We start from the raw sequence: 5,792 nt of genomic DNA on the forward strand, positions 1-5,792 counted from the left end.
CTAGACATTGGGACATGGCCACAGTCTCGCTGAAACAAGCAGGTTTGAGACCAGTGCCATCTTCTCATTTCCACCTGGGTCCGAATGGTCACGAGAGGCGATTCTAGAGTAAGTTAACTAACTTAAGGCCCCATGCAAAAATTGAAAAGAATGCACATTCGCAACAAATCACCACTACTGTAGTTTAAAGTCTTAGCTGTTATTCACCATGCATGGCTTGGGGGACCCAAGCAGCTGCCTGCCTAGCATGGTGACAAGATGCAAGATGCTCTGAGGGTCACCTTCCCATTTCCACCTGGGTCCGAGTGGTCTTTGGGCCAGGTCTTGTTGGACAGGACCTCCTCACCTGTCTTGTTACGATGATCTCTGTAATGATCTTTCCACAACTGGGATGGAGAGGCCCCCGAGTCCCAGCAGAATAGGTATCCGATAAATCTTTACGCCCTGACATTTACCTTGCAGTGAGGCTGTCGACAGGTTTTTATCAACACCATCTCAGCACAAACTCATTTTTGACCTCCGCGACACCATATTGTTTAGGGCCCTTCGCTGCTTGTTAAAAGAACACAAGCGCAATTGTTCCTCACATGGATTATTTGTGGAGATATGATCAATACGGGAAGTATAGAGGCATTTAATTGCCTTTTGTTAACAGCCAGCGCTTTCAAAGACAGGAGCTGAGGTTCCCTCGGGGGCCGTGTTCCTATGCAATTCATCACAACGAACACAGTTTACACCTTTCCCCCCCTCGGCAACAACAACATTAACAGGGAATTTAGCACCCCGCCTCCCCTCTCCACTGCCTCCACCTCCACCTCCACCTCCACTACCACCACCACTTCTCTTGTAAGCTTGTTTTTTTCCTGTTTTCCTCCTCTCGTAATCACCCAAACCAATGAGAGACTGGCACAGGAAGCATTTTGCAGTGCAGATTTGCTTGGCCACTCAAAGGATGCCCCAATAGAATTTTTCTTGTATCTCTCTTGTCGTATCTCTCTTGTGTGTGTGCGTGCATGCGTGCGTGCGTGCACGTGCGTTCATGCTTGTGTGTGTGTGTGTGTGTGTGTGTGTGTGTGTGTGTGTGTGTGTGTGTGTGTGTGTGTGTGTGTGTGTGTGTGTGTGTGTGTGTGTGTGTGTGTGTTATTAAACGTGCATGTGAGACAGTGAGATGGATAAAAAAGATCTCAGAATGAATTGACCAGCTGAGCTGTGTGCACCTTCTCATCTCTCTCTCTCTCTCTCTCTCTCTCTCTCTCTCTCTCTCTCTCTCTCTCTCTCTCTCTCTCTCTCTCAGATGAAGTAGGATGCTTTGAAGTGCAAATGACTTTCAGTTTGAAACGTATTAAGTCTTTGGGCACACCGCTGCTTTCATTACACCACCGTTTGTGTGTGACTCAGAGCGATGCTTGCCACAGGACCAAACAATTACAGCACTGACCTGTGGAGGGTGCTGTTGCTCTCTAAATGCGGTGTGAGTGAAGGAGCCTGAGGCTGCAGAACACATTCATCTTTGGGAAGCGAGAGGCAGATTTATCAATGTTAAAAGAATAATAAATCATTTGGGGGTGCATATCATTGTATAGCACAGTATGTAATGTCTGTATACACAATGTGCTTAAAGTTCTTGTTCTGTTGTCACAATGAAACTCCCAGATGAAGCCTCAGCTCAGAGCAAGTGTGTTGGGGTAATTAGCGGCTAACTGCATGCACCCACCAAAGGAGACAAAAGGTACAACGCGTCGCTGGTTGCTGGACAAAGAACGACACGACTGACAAAGCACTGTTAAAAGCACCATACGAGCATTCAGACATTCCAATTGGCTGCGGTGGCTATCGCCGAACAGCATCGTGGCTCTTTATCATAATACTGGCTTATCGGCCAAATCACTTTGTTTCTTTTGTCACCCGCTCCTCTACACAAAGTAAAGTAGGCCTACTACCCACGCTATTGTCGTTCTCATCGCCTTTGGTGTGTTCGTACAGGTAAAAGCAGAATGCAAGTGTTCCATCATTGTCGCATTTAGTGTGTTCATGCAGTAAGACCACATGGGCATTTCAAACAGTGGCATGCAAAAAAGGAAGATTGGTTGTCAATCTAAACAGGCACCAGTGCCCTGCTCCACAGTGCTAAGTGACTCTGAACGCTGCTGTGATGCGCGGAGTAGACTTGATGACTTCACTGCACAACCTCGGGTATACCAACACCCGGCTCTGCGTTTCTCTGTCCCTCAATTAACTTCAAACAGCTTTTTCATTACATGCAACAATGAGGATCCACCAACTGATTACAAGACACATACTTCCATAATCAGGGCTAATTGTTTTTTTCCCCCCTATTCTTTCCTCTGCCCTTGTTCCTGCTTTGTTTTTTGAGTTTCGTGTCCTGCTTGTCCCGAGTGTGTGTGTGTGTGTGTGTGTGTGTGTGTGTGTGTGTGTGTGTGTGTGTGTGTGTGTGTGTGTGTGTGTGTGTGTGTGCGTGTGCGTGTGCTTGCGCGCTTGCGTGAGTGCGTGCCTGTGTCTGTATGAACATTTGTTTGTGTGTGTGTGTGTATGTGAGGGCAGAGAGTTGATTGCGAATGCATCTTGGTGACGATGACAACATCCCCTCCACAGGGAGTCCTTTAAGGACACAGTGGAGAAGGAGGAGGATGAGGAGGAGAGAGATGATGAAGATGAGGGATGGCTATAGGAGAAGCTCCGTAGAGGACAGCTAAACCATGCACGCCGAGAGCACAGTGGAGTGAAGGAATAACCTTCAAAAGAGCGTGGCGCTCCCCAAGTTAGTTTGTTTCAAATCTGAGAAAGGTCAGTGCATTTGCTTTGAACAGAGACGATTCAGAAGCCGCTGTGCTGTCTGTATTGTACCTCCTCCTCACATATCTCTTTCTTTCTCTCTCTCTCTCTCTGTCTCTGTAACACTCACACACTCACACACGCAGGCACACACATACACATGTTCAAGTACACGCACACGCACACACATGCATGCACAAACACACACACACACACACACACACACACACACACACACACACACACACACACACACACACACACACACACACACACACACACACACACACACACACACATAGAGTTTCTGCATGATGAACAATCAGAGTCACTGGTCTCAGTGACTGGAGCTTTGGATTGACACCACTGTGAGGACCTGGAGGTTTCCTTCCTTTTGTAGGATAGAGGAAGACCACTCTGTCTTGTCATCTTCGCTTCCCTAAACCATTTGAGCAACCTTAACACAGAGCCTCTGTTATAACCTTATTGTCGCCAAAATGCCATGGTAATGACTAATCCGACCTAAGACTCACAGCAATGTCATAGTTGTTATGATGTAGTTGAGTGTTTTCTGCAAAGAGTGAACAGGCCCGTCCACGGGCTCATCTGCAGTAAGAGTAGGGTGACCAGATTTTTTTAGTCTGAAACCGGGACACTTTGTGCGTGACTGAAGGACAATATTTGGCGGGCGGGTCTGGGGGTCCTCCTCCAGGAAAATGTGTATTTTTTAGATGCCATTTCCTGCATTTTAATCAATTTTAGATGGAATGACAAATCGCAACTGACTCCTTCAGACTTTCTATACAAGCGCTGGCTGCCATCAATAGAGTTCTTCAGTAACGCGGAAGCATGTAGTAGATTGTAGTCTTTCATGTTAGCATTTAAGGACTTCCTGGTTCGTATCGGCTTCCGGCCTCCATTGGGAATGAATAGGGGTAAATTTCAAATAAGCTCCGAGTGCAAGCACGCGCTTAGCGAACCCCCGCAAACTGTCGAGGGTGTTAAAAATAGGCTGTAGGTATGACATGGTTGATCATGTGTCAAACTTCGACATAAATACGATGTTGCGTCCATATGCTAAACCCGGAAGCTTTTGGCGACTACAGAAGCGGCGCCTGTATCTAACGGCATGTACGTGCGGAGGCTTGTACCCATGGCAACCAAAGGAAAGTATGTAGTTCGGAAGTTTTAATGATCAGAAAGGGGTTAGCAATATTGAATTATAATCGTCATGATTTAACATGTGAATACACCAACATGATGATACGATCCGTACCACTAATGAGAAAGGGATGCGGGGACACGCTAATGTTCGTTGTTGCCGTGCAACTTATATTTTTGCCAAACCTGAATCTCTATGGCGTTTTGCAATGTAAAAAATCGCCATCGAACCGGAAGTCCAAACGCCGCATACAAGTTGACGTCAACGCTGAAGAGCTCTATTGTGGCAGGTAAACATGTAATCTTTTCCATATATTTACCCTGATAGACATGGCGCAATGTAGTGGGTGGCCAAAACCGGGACATATTTGTGTCCCGAGAGGGTTTGCTCGGGACCTGGGACACACAACTCCAAACCGGGACTGTCTCGGTCAAACCGGGACGTCTGGTCACCCTAAGTAAGAGGCTGCTGCACCATGTCCAGGTTACAGAGACATATGTGTTGACAGCTTCAGGCCAAAACTCATTTGGATAACCCTGCAGGGGTGGAAAACCTTTTTCATTCGAGGGGCCACTTCAAATGTTATAAAGTCCTCCATGGGCCACACTACGATCACAAACCAGGATTTCCCCCTACACGTCTATTGAAGGTGGCCACCTTTACAACAGAACCCATCTTCACTGGGTCCCCTGAAAATAAAACTTAATTGTGTTGCAAATGTAATTGCAAGCATTTCTTCTCAAAACACGTTTTATTTCATGTGAAACGGCATAACATTACAATTATGTGGATGGCTGGATAAGAGGGCCTCCAGGGTTGAAAATGGCACTCGAGACATAGGTTCCCCCACCCCTGGTATAGCCTGTACATGGTGCATTAAGTGTAGTAAAGAGAGCAAGAAATATAGTAAGTCTTTTCTACTCCATCTGATGACCTTTACTGGATGTGCACCCAAAGATAGCAACAACAACAACAACAATCCCTGAGTTTGAGCACGTCTTTGACTGTTTCTCCATTTTGTGACGTTGTGCACGAAGCTGGGATTGTTTGTGCAGGTTTGCTACTGTAATGCAGTGGGAGCTCCATGCAAATGAGGTTAGCTAAAACAAAGTCAAAGTTTTCCATAAAAGGCAAGTTCTTGCGTATACAACCTTCAAGTGACTCTCAGGAAGAATAATATGCACACAGTGTCTTAAAACAACTTTGAAGAGTTTGTGTTCTGCTTTGAGTCTAAAAACAACATTTGGGGTTTATTTTTATCTTTCCGTTTCAGTTTCCTTTGACTATATAGATGTATAATTGTCGTTTGCTACTTTTGTGAAAGGTTGAATAGTTTTTTGGAAATTAAAGCTGCGCAAAAGTATTCAAATATTTAAAAACTTAAAGAACTATATATACACAACAGTATTTCAGATGCACAGAGTGCAGGCTTATGGTGCTAGATATCCTACAATGGTGATACATTTACATTTATTATATAAACTTTTATCTAACAACTTATATTTAGACACAAGGTTCCATGGAGTTAGTAAGTTCCTTCCTCATGGGCTCTCTCCTGACATGGATGATGTAGTAGGAGTTGACCACCATCTACAGTACCATGATGCATTCCCAACAAGCCATCAATGGTTTAACCCGATAAAGCACAGAATTATGAATTTGCTGTTAACAGAATGGCAATGACCAAGTCTTTGTGCATTACTAAAGGCATAGCAGTTCAGTACTATGGTAGATAACTCTTCAATGACCATTACAGCGTTCCACTGGTGGAGCGTCAAGGGGTTAAGATATTGTGTTCTACCACTTTTCCATAATAATCACAGGTGGCTATTGCCTG

Source organism: Engraulis encrasicolus, chromosome 16 (assembly GCF_034702125.1).
Source record: "Engraulis encrasicolus isolate BLACKSEA-1 chromosome 16, IST_EnEncr_1.0, whole genome shotgun sequence".
NCBI lineage: Eukaryota > Metazoa > Chordata > Actinopteri > Clupeiformes > Engraulidae > Engraulis > Engraulis encrasicolus.